The sequence below is a fragment of the Giraffa tippelskirchi genome, chromosome 1 (assembly GCF_054371585.1).
Source record: "Giraffa tippelskirchi isolate mGirTip1 chromosome 1, T2T-mGirTip1v1.2.pri, whole genome shotgun sequence".
Taxonomy (NCBI): Eukaryota; Metazoa; Chordata; class Mammalia; order Artiodactyla; family Giraffidae; genus Giraffa; species Giraffa tippelskirchi.
Genome location: NC_137275.1, coordinates 112,351,332 through 112,368,459, shown reverse-complemented (window position 1 = coordinate 112,368,459; position 17,128 = coordinate 112,351,332). Strand labels below are relative to the sequence as shown.

The 17,128-nt window shown below is 35.4% G+C and overlaps 1 pseudogene across 1 annotated transcript in view; it reads left to right on the top strand.

The window, feature by feature from the left end:
• The window catches only part of LOC145506019 (solute carrier family 71 member 2-like), a 127,777-nt pseudogene that overhangs the window by 76,071 nt on the left and 34,578 nt on the right, over positions 1-17,128 (top strand). Inside the window, exon 3 of the transcript XR_014053453.1 lies at positions 5,222-5,284. The product of XR_014053453.1 is annotated as a solute carrier family 71 member 2-like (transcript). The remainder of the gene's footprint in view (positions 1-5,221; positions 5,285-17,128) is intronic.

Genomic DNA, 17,128 nt, shown 5'->3' with positions numbered 1-17,128 from the left:
TTTTTCCACTAGCAAAAACTCTGAGGAAACCCATAGACAAGGGGAGTTTGAAAAATACCTGTTAAGTTCTCAACCTTGGTCTGACAGTGTATAATAGGGAAAAAGTGGGGCTAAAAGACTGGATAAGAGAAACATTTTTCTTGTCAGAAAATGTTTTTTGACACACGGGGGATCAGAGAAACATTTTTTTAAAATATACTGACTGTTTTGCTATTTTACCATATTTCTATGATACATATGACAAATCATTAAATAGTTCTAATATTGATTAGTATTCCCTTTGAAGTTTCTGTATCTCTGTACCCTATGAAACTTGTTATTAGGAAAGATTTTTCTGAAAACTGATTTTGCACTTGAGTTATTTGTTGTCCTTCATCTTTTCTATTTTTTGTTTGTTTGTTTTTCAGTACAGTGAGTAGAGTTCAAATGCCACTAGCTGCGATGGCAAATCTTTTGTAACCTATGAAAATTATGTTATTAAGGGATAATTTGAAATCATTTCTATGGATACATCTTAATTTCATTTTTTGAAAAACCTGTGGAGATAAACTGTCTAAAGTTAGAGACTAGTCACTCTATCCTTCCCCCGTTTTTGTAATTCATAGGATTTCAGGTGCATAGAAATAGATTAGTCATAACTGTCTTCATGATACATAGATTTGTTTCACTCATGGAATGAAACATTTAATTAAACATTCATTCCCCCATTTGTTTTATCCTTCTTATTTTGTTTTTAAAGTTTATTGCTGCAACATAGTTTTTAAGGATGTGTTGAATACCGATGAACCCTTGCATGACCCAATAACAATTTATTTCTATGTCCTCCTTGCCTATCTCTTTCCCTACTATCCATCCACAAAGATAACTACAATTCTGAATTTTTTTGTTATTTGCTTGATTATTTTCTAGAGTTAGGTCACATTATTATATATATAAACACACGGATGTGTCCATGTTATTTGATTCTGGTCATTTTTGAACTTCTAAGAAGGGGCATAATGTATAACATGCATGTTGTCTTCTGGGGCTTCCTTTTTTCTGTTGTGCACTGTTAGTGCAATTTATGGGGAGAAGGCAATGGCAGCCCACTCCAGTACTCTTGCATGGAGAATCTCAAGGACGGAGGAGCCTGGTAGGCTGCAGTCCATGGGGTCGCTGAGAGTCAGACACGACTGAGCGACTTCCCTTTCACTTTTTTCTTTCATGCACTAGAGAAGGAAATGGCAACCCACTCCAGTGTTCTTGCTTGAAGAATCCCAGGGACGGGGGAGCCTGGTGGGCTGCCGTCTATGGGGTCGCACAGAGTCGGACACGACTGAAGCGACTTAGCAGCAGCAGTGCAATTTATGAATATTTGTTTCTAGTTTTTCCATTGTTTATACAATGCTGCTGTAAACATTCTTGTACATGTCTCGATGTTCATATGCTTGATTTTCTTTTTCTGGTTAAACATTATGGGATCATAGTTTATGCAAAAGTTCAGTTTATCCATTTTTATCTAGTTGCATTTAGTTGCTTTTAACTTCATTAGAAAGTTTTGTTAAGTTGTATTGTGATGGTTGTCATAGCAGCATGAGTTTTTAAAAAAGCATCAAAATTAGTGAACTTTTTTGTAGCCATTTTAATACTGAAGGTGAAAGAAAAAAAGCAACATTTTTTTGACATTTTATGCTTTACTATTTCAAGAAAGGTAAAAACACAACTGAAATGCAGAAAAAAGACTTGAGCAGTATATGGAAAAGGTGCGGTGACTGTTGAATGTATCAAAAGTGGCTTGCCAAGTTTCATACTGGAGATTTCTTGCTGGATGGTACTCCAAAGTCAATGTTATACCACGTGGGAGAGAGCCAACATACTCAAATATATCCAAACCAGGCATTGAAAATCATTTGTACCAGCTTGGTTATGCCAGTCATTTTGATGTTTGGGTTCCACATAAGTTAAGCAAAAAAAAAAAACCCTTTCTTGACTGCATTTTCACACAGGATTCTTTACTTATATGTAACAAAAATGTACCAGTTTTTAAAACTGTGATGGACAATGAAAAGTGAATATTGTACAATAATGTGAAATGGAAAAGATTGCTGGGCAAATGAAATGAACCACCACCAACCATACTGAAGGCTGGTCTCCAACCAAAGAAGGTGATGTTATGTATATGGCGGGATCGGTAGGAAGTCCTTTATTATGGGCTCTATATGGAAAACCAGACAATTAATTCCAACAAGTACTGCGCCCATTGAGACCAACTGAAAGCACACAATGAAAAGCATCCAAAATTAGAAAACAGAAAATGCATAATCTTCCATCAGGATAATGCACGTTTCTTTGATGACCAGCCAAAAATTGTTAGAGCTTGGCTCGGAAGTTCTGATTCATCCACTGTATTCACTAGACATTGCACTTTTAGATTTCGACTTATTTCAGTCTATACAAACTTCTCTTAATGGAAAAAAAATTGAATTCCCTGAAAGACTGTAGAAGTCACCTGGGACAGTTCTTTGCTCAAAACGATAAAAAGTTTTGGTAAGATTGAATTACGAAGTTGCCTGGAAAATGGCAGAAGATAAGTGGAACAAAATGGTGAATACATTATTCAATAAAGTTCTTGGCAAAATGAAAAATGTGTCTTTTATTTTTACTTAAAAACTGAAGGAATTTTCTGGCCAACCCAGTATGTGTGAAGTGATCCTTTGGTTCCAAATCCTGTGATTCAGATTCTGTCTAAAATTTGGTTTTAGGCTACACTTTTTTTGCCTTTTACCTGGTGTATTAAGTCTATGTGAATTCAATTAGCTCATTATTTTTTTCTATGTACTGCAGTTCTAAGTTGTCATTTTGTTCCTTTTTGCCTTCATTTGCATTGAATAGTTAGACTGATTTTTCTTCTATTACATTAGAAGTATTCTATTCCTGTTATTTTTGTGGTTTCTATAGCATTACATGCAAACTTATCAAAGTCTACTATTAATCAATATCTTTAATTTTGTATAATATTAACATGTTATTGTTCAGTTGTTAAGTCATGTCCAACTCTTTGCAACCCCATGGACTTCAGCATGCCAGGCCTCCCTGTCTCTCACTGTCTCCCATTGTTTGCCCAAGTTCATTTCCATTGAATTAGTAATGCTATCCAGCCATCTCATTCTCTGCCTCCCTCTTCTCCTTTTGCCTTCCATCTTTCCCAGCATCAGTGTCTTTTCCAGTGAGTCGGCTTTTTGCATCAGGTGGCCAAAGTATTGGAGCTTCAGCTTCAGCGTCAGTCCTTCCAATGAATATTCAGGGTTGATTTCCTTAAACATTCCTTTACGATGTGCTGCATATTAGCATAAATGGGGTAAATGAATATTATTAATTATTTTGTTTTTGTTGTTTAGTCACAAAGAGTTGTTTGCCTCTTTGACCCCTTGGACTATATAGCCCACCAGGGCTCTGCCATGGGATTTAGCAGGCAAGAATACTGGAGTGGGTTGTCATTTCATTCTCTAAGTTTTTTTTTTTTTTTTTACTTCAAACTTCAAACTTTTTATTTTATATTGGCATATAGCCAACTGATTAACAATGTTGTGGTAGTTGCAGGTGAATAGTGCAAAGATTCAGCCATACATATACGTGGATCCATTCTCCCTCAAACCTCTCTAACCGTGCAGGCAAGCATATAACATTGAGCAGAGTTCCGCATGCTATACAACTGAGGTCTTTGTAGGCTGTCCATTTTACATGGTCATGTACACACTGCTCTATGTAAAATCCAATTAAATATTTTACTTCTGTATAATTGAAAATAAAAACTATAAGACCCATTATTTTTGTTTTGTAGCATCCCTGTTCATTCATATACCATTTTCCGTGATCTTTATTTTATTTTGCATCTTGAACCTTAATTATACCTCTATAATTTTCCTTCTCCTGGAAGTATTTTTTTTATAAGTGGAGTCTATAAGTTAGTAAACTCAGTCGTATAAGTTAGTAAACTTGTTTTTGCCAAATCAAAAAATGTGGATACTTGCCTTTGTGTCAAAGGACATTTTAACTGGGTATACAATTTTAGGTTGGCATTTGTTTTATTTTTCTTACTATACTGATGATAGAATAGCATACTCCTTGTCTCAGTTCAAAAATGTCAGTCTTAACTGTTGTTCCTTTGAAAGCAATCTGTTATTTCTATTTTAAAGAATTTTTTTAAGGTTCTCTATAATTTTAATCTGATTGCAAATATGGATTTCTTTTTATACTGCTTAAAATTTGATAGGTCGCTTTAATCTCTTCACTGATGTCTGTCATTGATTCAAGTATATTCTCAGTCATTGGCTTCTAAAATATTGTCTCTGCCTCACTGTTATCACTGGACTAGTTTAAATTGTTAGACTTTCTTATTGGATCCTCTGTGTCTCTTACTTTCTCTCTTATATCCTGTCTATTTGTCTCTGCTGCATTCTGGATAACTTCTCTTGACCTACCTTTTGGTTCAGTTATTCTCTCTTAAACTGTGTTTGATCTTGTTAAACATAACCCATTGAGTTTTTAATTTAATTTTTTCTGTTCTCGACTTTCTTTTTGTTCTTTTAATCTGCTACAAAGTTTCAAGCTTACTTTATATGTCTTGTAACACAGTAAGCATGCTAATTTTAAAGTCTGTTAAATAATGCCAAAACATGAGGTCTTTGAGTGTTTGTTATGTATTGTTTGCTGTTTTCTTGTTCATGGTGTCTTATTTACTTTTGTATCTGATGACCTTTGATTATGTCCTTGTCATTATATTTGAGAAAGTATATGTATGGTTGATGTGAAGCCTGGGTGATGGCCTTTTCAGAAATAACTTGAGATTTTTTTCTTCTAAACATCTGGAGAGGCTACCAGTCTGGATCAGTATAATCCAAATTTAAGGTTTGAGGTTTCCTGGACTAGGTACGTAACATGAAGCTGGGCTGCAGGTTCATAACTGAGTTTAAGTAACTCTTTGCAGTATATCCTTTAAATTGTTTGTGCTTTTGTAGCAAAAGCAACTGAATCCTTGGCATGCCTTTTTAGGTTCTTTATTAAGATTTCTGCCTCACTATCTTGTTACCTTGTCATACTTTTAAGACATTTTCCATATTTCATTATTCCTTAACATTTTCATTCTGGTGTTTAGTTACCTAGTCTGCCATTAACAAAAGGCAGAAATCTTTCCCTTTCATTTACTTTAGAATTTTTCTTGACGTTTGTTTGCTTTTTGTAGGTTCTACATGAAACATTTCCTCAACACACATTCCTCATGAATGGTCTCATTCAGGGTGTAAAGGTAAGAACAACTTTTGTTTGGTTCACAACAAACCAAAGCCAGGAATCCTTGATAGCTTAACTTTGGAAGTTTAAATAGGACTCTGGAAAACTATTACCATTTGTAAATTTTGTAAATCAAATTTTTAGTTGAATTATCAAAGTCAAAATAAAACACAACCCAAATCCATAAGCCACTACTTTATTTTTATTAACATGTACAGAGCAGAATATGAAGGGTATAATTATGTGAACTTTTAATTCCTCTATTCACAGAATAAAATCAGTCTTAAAAATCGGTCAAGTATTAATGTCTTTTTTTGAGATAGACTTTGAGATTGAAGGAGTCATCAAGATTTACTTGGATGTAAAGTCTTATTGCAGGGCTGGTGTTCCAGACACAACTTTCTGAGCTCTCAACCACTTGACATAATTAGCCTTAATTCATTGTTTAAATTTTAATGCGATATTTGTCAGAAAAGCTTATAAATAAGGGGTTAAAATATAATGCTGTGTTCCAGTCCCAATTTGTAGTAAAGTATATGTGTGCAGCATCTAATTTGTTCTTTTCAACTTAGGTAATATCAGTCTACATAATTTTACGTTGTGTTGAACAGCACACTTAAAATTATACCATAGTACTTTGCTAAATTCAGTCAGAGGAATTTGCTGAATGCATAGCTTTGAACAACATTAATTGTAATGAATACTACTTATTCTTTGCCTATTTTCAAAAAGAATTTGAGAATGCTTACAATAATAACATAAGTAAAACAGGACAGTTTGAATAAAGTAAAATAAGACATTTTTAATACTCATTGAGAAGAGGAATATTATCAAGAATCTGGTGTGTTTTTATTTAAGCACTAGATTGTGAACAGTTTTGTCTACATGATCAAAAGAAAAACTTAATGAGAGGGCATTGATTACAAATACTACATAAGTTTATCATTATAGTGGATTCTTTGAAAGTTACTCTGTAGATCTTTTTCTTTTATCATGTGGAGCTAATAAAATCTATTTTAGTCTGGTTCTACAGAATAAAACCAACTTGGTCTGTGTCCAAAAGCCAAGTGACATGTTTATCATACTTTCACTTAGATACACCCACAATATTATTGTAAAAAAACATAGAACAAAAAGTATTTAAGTTGATTCAAGGGTGTGGACCAGGACTTATTTAACTTCAGCAACTATTGAACTTCAATTTATTGAACTTAAGGAGTTACATGTTTTAGTAACTGGCTGTTGTTTCTCAGATGAGGATATAATGAGAGAACCCTGTAGCCAAGCATAGCTCTATTAAAATGTCTTAATATGGATATGAGCACAGTGGAACAATATGGCTTTATATTCCTTTAGCTTTAAATTTCTGTTCTGCATCTTATTAACAGTTACCTTAGTCATATAATTTAATCATCCCTTCATTGGAAAGCAATGAGAAAGATCAATGAGCTAGTATATGTAAAACTATTAGCATTCTACATTCATGTGTTAAATACTTAGTAAATATTGCAAAGAAAAATAAAGAACAGAATCTGTTAGAAGGAAAGCTTGATGACCATTTTTCTCACCAGTTTGGGGAAAGACTTTGTTTTTTAGAATAAGGATTATTCATAAATGAAAAGATTGAGTCATTTACATCAATGTTTTAATTTTGGTCAGTCAAAGCCACCATCATCAAACTTAAAATACAAATGACAAAATGTTATTTTTTATAGAAGGAGGAATACATAAAAGCATTCTCAAAGTAAAACTGTAGGAAAATGACTAGTATCCCAGAAGAGCAAAGAAGGATGTAAGCTGGCAGTTTACAAAAGATGTCAATGTGAAAATAAATTTATCACTATTAAGAAATGAGTCCCAAATTAAATAAGATAATATGTTTTCATGCACATTGGTAAAAAATTTTAAACTGACAAGAACTAGTTCAATTTGTGGTAAATTGTGTCCCCTTGCACTTTTGATGAGAGGATAAATTGGTATAGCTTTTCTGGAAGGCAGTATTTTAAGAGTTAAAAAAATACCCACATATTTTAACAAATGATTGCATTTCTAGAAATTTGTTCTTCTCAAATTGAGTTACTTAGAGATTCGGCTAAAGGACTGTTTGTAATAGTAAACATGTAGAAACTTTTTAAATTCCTTAAAATTAGAATAGATATGTGTAGTATAGCCATATAATGTAATATAGTATGGTTTCAGTTTTATTGTGACCAAAATAAATGTAAGTAAGCAGGGGGGGGGGATGATTAAAAAGGAATAACCTGAAGTTTGAAAGGATGTGGATTTATGGATGATTTTTAATTTTCTTCCTTATATATTTTGTTCATCTTTGTAGATTTTCTACAGTTAACTTTCACTTTGTAAGTTTACTATCATAATGCATGGAAGAGAAGTTTTAGATTTGGGGTGAGCATCAATAAAGTATACACGAGTAACCAGTTCTGTTTTGTGAATTTTCCAGTTGGGGGGGGTTGTTTGTTTGTGGTTTTGGTTATTGCAGCAGCTTTATTGAGATATAATTCACCTACCATGCAAGTAATCCCTTTAAAGTGTATGTATGTTTTTTAATTATACTCAGGGTTGTGCAGCCATCAACACAGTCAATTTTATCACATTTTCGTTGCTCCAAAAAGAAATCCTGTACTCCTCATTCCTCCCTAACCTCATTAGTGTTTAGCAAGCACAAATCTACTCTCTGTCTCTGTGGGTTTGTCTGTTCTGGACATTTCACATAAATGGAATATACAGTATGGTCTTTCATGACTGACTTCTTTTCTTACGATGTTTTCAAAGTTCACTTGTAGTACTTATTAGTACTTTATTCTTTTTACGGCCAAACAATATTTCACTCTGTATCCAAACCACAGTTTATCCATTTATCAGTTGATGGACGTTTGGGGTTGTTTCTGGTTTCTTAATTATATTATTGTGAACAATGCTGCTGTGAACATTTGTATACAAGTTTTGATATGGACATTGTTTTCACTTTATCATAGGTACATTGCTAGGAGTAGAATTTCTGGGTCATGCAGTAATTTGAGTTTCTAAAAATTGTGTTTTCAAATTAACTTCTTTCTTAACCCTGTTTCTGACAAGTAATTTATGTTCCTCATCTCCTAGACTTCTGTCAGATAAGTGGCTCAAGCCAGGGACAGTTTTCTTTTTTCTTTCTGTACTTACTCCCTTAATGATGTCATCAGACTTAAGACTTGAAACTCTCAAATAAGTATCTTCCTAGACCTTGGGCTGGAACTTTAGACTTGGTATATTCAGTTGCCTAATTGACATCTCTACTTCCTTGCATAATAAGTATTTGAAAGTTAACAGCTCCAAAACTAAGTTCCTGGTCTTCCCCTCCAGCCTGACCAACTCACAAGTCTTCCTCATATTAATTACTTGTCATGGCATTCTTGCTTATGCCAAAATTCCTGGAATTAGTCTTCTTTCTCTTCCATACATATCCCAAACCCAATCCATTAGCAAATTCTGTGATTCTACTTCAAAACAGAACCATCATCAAAACTGTACTTGTCCCCCTTTCAGTGCTGTGTGTACTGTGATTAGTGGCTCAGTCGTGACTGACTCTTTGCAACCTGATGGACTGTAGCCCACCAGTCTCCTCTGTCCGTGGGATTCTCCAGGCATGAATACTGGATTGGGTAGCCATGCCCTCCTCCAGAGGATCTTCCTGACCCAGGGATCAAACCCAGGTCTCCTGCATTGCAGGTGTATTCTTTACCAACTGAGCTACCAGGGAAGCCATTTTGTAGAGATCGTGATAAAATATAAACCAGTTTGTGGCATTCTTCCTCTCTTTTATATGTGTGTGTGTGTGTGTGTGTGTGTGTATGTATGTGTGTATATGTATATGTATATGTTTACACACATACACACACGCACACACACACACGCTGTGCCAAGCAGCATGTGGAGTGTTAGTTTCCTGACCAAGGATTGAGCCTTTGTCCCCTGTATTAGAGGCACAGATTCGTAACCACTGGACCTATAGGAAGTCCCTGTGGCACTCTTCTTAACAACCCAACCCAAAACCCCATTTTCTCTTGACAGCATCCTTCTACTCTGTTCCACTTCCTACTGACCTTGCTGCAGCCACAACTTCCTCAGCCTATTTCTGCCTGAGCGCTCTGCAGGTACTGTTTTTTTCTGCTTGCTTTTCCCAGGTTTTGACAGGCTTTACTTCCTAACCCTCAGCTCCTCACCTGGATATTATTTTTTCAGTGAAGGCTTCACTGACTCCCATCTTGAGTAATGTGTCCAGTTCTCATTCATCACTGTTAATCCTCTTTCTCTGCTTTTTCTCCAAAGCATTCTCTCTCCTTTGACATGCTGTATATTTTGCTTTATCTTTATCTTGTTATTGTGTTCTCCTCACTCCTCCTGTTTTAGACTGAAAGTTTCTTAAAGGCGTGGATTTTTGTCCACTTTCCTCGCTGCTGTCCCCAGCATAGTTCTTAGCACTCAGCTTCCCTGGTGGCTCAGATGGTAAAGAGTCCACCTGCCAGTGCAGGAGATGTGGGTTTGATCCCTGGGTCTGTAAGATCCCCTGAAGAAGGAAATGGCAACACACTCCAGTATTCTTGCCTGGAGAATCCCGTGGGCAGAGGAGCATGGCGGGCCACAGTCCATGGGATCACCAAAGAGTTGGGTACAGCTTAGCGACTAAACAACAACAAATATTGTTGAATTAAAAGTTCTTCCAGTCTTTTTTCTAGTCCTTTTGATAAAGTCAAGATCCAGCTTACTTAGAGACTGTAACTATGTTTCTTTTTTTTCTTATATCAGCATTTACTAATTATACCTTACTAATTTCCCCATGACATTAAAACTACATGAAGTACAAGCAGCCCTCTCTTTGCATGTTGTAGTACACACAAATTTCAGTTACCAGAGTTCAGTTAAATAGCAAGTCTCCCAACACACAATTCAGATTTCCATTACCATGTGTATTAACTGTGAGTAGTTGCATAAAATATAAACAGCTGCTAACTCCTCAGTCCACAAAACACTATATAAATAACAGAGGCACATCATAACCCATTGTGACATTTCAAAGTGTTGGTGACCTTTCACTGTGCATCTGTTAGTTCATGCATGTATAGCAAAACGTATGTTGTGTTGCCTCTTTGATCCAGTGATATGTTGGAATCTTATCCAAACCTAGAAAGGCATATGACAGTTTTCCAGTTCATAGAAGATATGTGCATCATATATTATAAGACTTTCAAAGAAGACAACCGCTAGTCTTAATGACTCTTAATGTTTTTTTTTTACAAAGAACATTTTAATTATTAATGCTTTAAATCACAATGTACTAAATAAATACTAGTTTTTCCTTTTTTTAATTTTTAAATTAGTTTATCTATTTTTAACTTTACAATATTGTGTTTGTTTTGCCGTACATTGACATGGGTCCACCATGGGTGTACATGTTTTCCCCTTCCAGAACCCCCCTCCCACCTCCCTCCTCATCCCATTCCTCCAGGTCATCCCTTCATTTCACTAGACATTTATAAGTGATAGTGAAAGAATTTTCAGTGTTCTGACAAAAATTTCTGAAAGGCAAAGAATGAATCAGTTTTTCCCATTGATTAAAATAACTACATAGTTTCACTTGCAGTCATTTCTTTCAGTTCTATACTACTATGCAAAGTAAAAACTATGTGTATTGTTTGCAATGGTTATATGCTACTCCATTGTATGAATATTCCATAATTTATTTATCCATTTCCCTATATAAGTGATTTCTAATTGAAAACTATTGAAGATAATTCTGAGTAAATTTTTAAAATAAGTCTTTATATATTTTTATTGTTTCCTTAGAAGTAGAGTTGTAAAACTATAACGTGAGTAGAAAAGTGTGAGCATTTTAAACAATCTTGAATATATAGTACCACATTATCTCCTAGAGCAATTGTGCCATTTCACACTCCGATCAGCAATATGTATATCTGTTTCACCATGCTCTAGTACAAGTATTACTTTTCAGATCTTTCCCAATTTGATAGCTTGAGCATGATGTCTCACTGTAATTTTATTTGTATTTCTTTGATTACAAATGAGGTTAGATATTTTTACATTATTTGCTGGCTACTTTTATGAAGTGCCTTCAAGTTCTTTATTTTTCTAATAAAGATTGTTCAATTCTTAATTTTTCAATAATGAAATTTATTTTGTGTTAATCCTCTCATTTTAATGATTATTAATTTAGTACCTGTTCATCTTAACAGTTAAAAAGGGAAAAACTTATACTTAATCATACTTCTCAGGTTTTCAAAGTCCTACTCAAATTTTTTCACTAGCAATTTTTATTTTTATGAAATTAAAATATATGGCAGACATTGTTATGTGACTAGCAATAAGTTATGTTAGAGTTCTCCAGAGAAATAAGACCAATAGAATATATATAAAGAGGCTTACTTTAAGGAATTGGCTCACATGATTGTGGGGCTAGCAAGTCTGAAATATGTAGGACAAGCTGGAAATTTGGCCAGAGTTGATGCTACAATCCTGAGGCAGAATTCTTTCCTCTGGAAACCTCAGATTTCCCTATTCAGGCCTTCAACTGACTTAAATGAGACTCCCATATTAGTGAGGATACTACTACCCTTTACTTTGGCTTCCCTGGTGGCTGGCTCGTTGGTGAAAAATTTGCTTGCCAATGCAGGAGACATGGCTTCAATCCCTGGGTTGGGAAGAGCCCCTGGAGAAGGAAATGGCAGCCCATTCCAGTATTCTTACCTGGGAAGTCCCATGGACAGAGGAACCTGGCGGGTTTTAGTCCATGAAGTCGCAAAGAGTTGGACATGACTTAGCAACTAAACAGCAAAAATACCCTTTAAAGCCAGGTAATTGTAGATGTTAGACCACATCTACAAATTAGCTTCATGGCAACACCCACGCTAGTGTTTGACTAAATAACTGGGTACTATAGCCTAGCCAAACTGACACATAAAACTAACCACTGAAGTAGTTTTGGCTACACTTCATTGGAAGTATAACCAGGCTAAGATGCTGTGGTTTGACTTAGTAGATGAAGTCAAGTTATTACTGCTGGATTTAACAGATGGAGTGAATAATAATATTCTTCATGAAGAGAGTTGGTCTGATTGCCCAGTGTCCACCTTGAAACTTCTTGAAGCTTTCTTCTTTAGCTTATTTTATACTTATTAAGAAACTAGATATCTTCATCAGTGTCCCAAACTAACTAAAACTAAGTGGGCTGGATGTCCAGGATTGGTTTATAGCTGGGTCAATCAGTATGAAGAAAGTGCCTCTAAAGCATGCTGCTTTATTCTTGTCTAGCTTTGACATCACAGCAAGAGGCTGAAAGAGGGGGAAAGTAGAAGACCCAGCAATCCATCCCAGGGCTTGCCCACAGGGATTCACATGCAGTGCTTCTTCTCAGTCTAGACTGGATGGTTAAGTCTGATCAAGGAGATGGTTGTGTAGATCCTTTGCCTGAACACTCATACAGGGACATTTAATATGTCAAGAGTTTATCTGATCCTAGAAATTACTGCTGAACTGTCTCATCCTGCTATTTAATGAATTAAATCATCAACCAGTGCATAGCACAAACACACAGAGAAATTGTTGACTGATGTCTCTAAGAATTAAAAAATAAAAAACAAGATACCTTTAAAGTCCCCTTTTAGCTACTCTTCAGTATTACTAAGTACAGAAGTGTTTTTCATACACACACATACACAATAATCTTGCTTCCTTAATTTGGACAGGAAGTTGGATAAAACCTATCCTTTTAATTATCTGTAAACAAAATTGTAAAGCAACCTACTTGAGAGAGATGACTTCATAAATATTAAATATTGTTTTATAACACACTGGTAATTTATACATTTATTGAAACATGCTTAAGAGAATTCACAAGTAGGTAAAGTCTAGTCCTTTGTGTGCTTCAGGACAGAGACACTAAAATGCTAGTAAGAAAAATAGTGTGATAATTGATTTGAATTATGGGCTGGGTTAGTCTCAGGTCTTAGAGCCACCTCAGCCTGAGATGAATCCTGGTTCTACTGCTTATGAGCCCTGAGCCTTAGGCTAGTTACTTACCCTAGCAGTACCCTTGTCATAGGGTAAGACATTTGTGTGAAAGGCATAGAACAGATTGACATGTAGAAGTGCTGTTATTTTTTCTTGGAATCAATTTGAAGTAATGGCCCTACTACTTCTAAGATTAAGTGAAAACAGTCTGTTCCTTTATATTTTAATTCAAATTTTGTTTCAGTGAATCTTCCCTATACCCATCTCCTTTGCTCCCTCAATCAAAAGAAAGCATTTCAGCCCTCTTGCCCATATTGGTCTCTCCCTGAAGTTTCAGGATTACTAGCTGTTCTTAGACCTTCCTCATGCTTTTCAAATCACCTTTCCTGGACTTGAGTGTGTCATATTTGTCATTTGTCCTATAAAAGTGATTGTTGTGCACCCTGGGAAGAAAAGCCGTGTACTGTGTAGGGTATAATGTGTCCTGGGTTTGAAAGGTGATTCTTGTTTTAGGACTATTTTTTATGTGAAAAAATTTGCATTTGTCAGTTACATAAATGAAAACAATTCCATCAGTGTGAAAATTTCTCTTTGATCTCCTTTTAAAAAATGAAAAGAGATGAAAGTCATTATTAGTAAAATATTGTATGAAAACTCAAAGTGAATGTATATAATTTGGGGGTAATCCATGTCTATATGTTGTACGTCGTTGTGGCTTATAAAGGATGTCATCAGATGTGAACTTTTTCATGGAAAAATGAAAGTTTTCAGAAGCAGTTAAAAGACTATATCCTATTTTTCATGGGTACCATTTTTCTCTCATACTGAGTTGCAGAGTTAATTAAAATATTTGAAGGAAAACAAAACAAAAAGAATTTTTTGTTTTAAGACTTTTTAATGATATTGACACATTTATTTAGTCAAATATTTGTCAGATGCTTATGTTAAGGAAAGCTTATGCTTGGTGCTTTTATAATAGCTGTATAAAGTATAAAATTCATGTATTTTTGCTTCAAGTGAGTTGTAATTGCCATTCTTTGTATGCTTTAAAAAGTTTATTAGATAATTGCATTTAATTCAACAATAAGCTTTAATTTGCTATTTTGTCAAATTAGAGCCTGTAAGGCCGTGTCTACCATTATGACAGAAAGAGAAGAGGAACTAAAGACCCTTTTGATGAAAATGAAAGAGAAGAGCGAAAAAGCTGGCTTAAGCTCAACATTCAAAAAACTAAGATCATGGCATCTGGTCCCATCAATTCATGGCAAATAGATGGGGAAACAGTGGAAACAGTGAGAGACTCTTTTCTTGGGCTCCAGAATCACTGCAGATGGTGGATGCAGCCATGAAATTAAAAGACTCTTGGTCCTTGGAAGAAAAGCTATGACTAACCTAGACAGCATATTAAAAAGCAGAGACATCACTTTGCCAACAAAGGTCCATCTAGTCAAAGCTACAGTTTTTCCAGTAGTCATATATGGATGTGAGAGTTGGACTATAAAGAATACTGAGGGCTGAAGAACTGATGCTTTTGAACTGTGGTGTAGAAGAAGACTCTTGAGAGTCCTTTGGACTGCAAGGAGCTCAAACCAGTCAATCCTAAAGGAAATCAGTCCTGAATATTCATTGGAAGGACTGATGCTGAAGCTGAAGCTCCAATACTTTGGCCACCTGATGCAAAGAACTGACTCATTGGAAAAGGCCCCGAAAGATTGAAGGCAACGATCAGGAGAAGGGGATGACAGAGGATGAGATGGTTGGATGGCCTCACCGACTCGGTGGACGTGAGTTTGAGCAAGCGCTGGGAGTTGGTGATAGACACAGAAGCCTGACATGCTGCAGTCCAGAGGGTCACAAAGAGTCGGCCACAGCTGAGCAACTGAAGTGAACTGAAGGCCATGTTAGGATTACTGACCAGTTAATTATGCCACCTTAAAAATCTACTGGACTGGGAAGCTAATTTGCAAAAACTGGCATACTAATTCTTGGTCCACACTGGACTTCTGCACACCATGTTTTATCCAGTAGTCACTGGACCCTGATAGCATGGCTTAGTACATTCAGCCCTTGTTACTTCCAGATTTCATATTTGCAAAATCTGCCTACTCACTAAATTTGTTTGCAACCTCTAAGTCAATACAGTGCTTTCATATTCATTCATGTATGGCATAAGGAGGGAATCTGAGTTGCCCAACTGCATGTTTCCAGCTGAGATTGAACAGAGGACATTTTTTTTGTTTCGGGTCTCATACTATAAGCATGTCCATTTTGCAGTCCATTTAGTGCTATGTATCTTGCATTTTTGTTCCTTTTGTTGACAATTTTTCTGTTTAAAATGGCCTCAAGTGTAGTGCCAAAGTGTTGTTAGGTGTTTCTAAGTGTAGGGGGGTGTTGATATACATTACGGAGAAAAGACTGTGTTAGATAAGCCTCATTCAGACATGAGTCATAGTGCTGATGGCTGAGACTTCAGTGTTAATAAATCAGCAATCTACATATTAAATAAGTCATCTTTAAAGGTAAATATACATAAACCAAGGTTATATATAGATCAGTTAATTAAAATATGTGACCAGAGAATGGTAGGAATACAACCTTGTGTTTCCTCTACAACAGCAGTTCCAGATTCTCTTTAATTCGGTGTTCCTGGGAAACTTACAGAACATAACCAGTGTAGATAATGAGATAATGAGAGCCAACTATATTTATGCTAAAGGCTAAGATTTTGATGTCACTCTGGTGGGTTTTTTTTTTTTTTTTGCCCATGCTTTGTGGCATGTGGTATCTTAGTTTCCAGACGAGGGATCAGATCTGTGCCCCCTGCGTTTGGAGTGTGGTGTCTTAACCACTGGACCCCCAGGGAAGTCCCAGTCTGGTTTTAATCTTTAAATATTTTCTCATTTGCAAATCGTGCTCTTCCTCTTTAGGACTGCTGCAATACTTGCCTAATCAAGGTACAGATATCCTTCTCGATCTACTATTCTAATAATGTGGCATGATAGGATCTAGGACTGGATTGAGTGGTGAAGAAGTAATTCTGAAACAGAAGAAAGTCTTTGATTTTTGAGAAAGACAAGTTTTCCAAAGAGGCAAGTATTTTATTAGATTATATTTAAGCATCGTAATAAATGTAGGTTCTCCCAGAGGATATTTTCAGTATCTATTGTCACTGAGAATTATTTTTAAAAAATAATTATTTACTCTTTTAATGATTTAATGATTGAATGATTGAGGTCAGGAGGAGAAGGGGTGACAGAAGGGGGTGACAGGATGAGCTAGTTGGATGGCATCATCTTTTCAATGGACATGAGTTTGAGCAAACTCTAGGAGATGGTGTAAAACAGGGGAGCCTGGTGGGCTGCAGTCCATGGGGTCACAAAGAGTCGGACACGACTGAGCACTGAACAACAATTGTCACTCAGCATTATTTTAAAATAATAATTATTTAATGAATAGATTAAATTACAGTTGAAATCCAGAATCTAGATAACAGTATCTTTTTTTTGTAAAAACTGCATTATTTTAAATAAAACTTTTAATTCTTGGCCTTCTCATGTCCTTTGCTTTAATGACATGCATTCCATATCTTACTGTATGAAATCTCAAATCAGAACTGTCCAAAAAATTTTCCAGGGTTCTTTGTGTTTAGATTTTGTTACTGTTTTTGTGGTGATTCTTATTTCTATTCTTTTGTCCTCTTAAATTTATTTTCATGTTTTTCTTGACCAGTTCTATACTACCCGAGAAATCAGGTATTTAATATTTTTAGAAAATTTTAAAGCAACATGAATGATTTTCTTTTCTAAATTTATAAAACTGATGTTGCAAGTCGTGAATT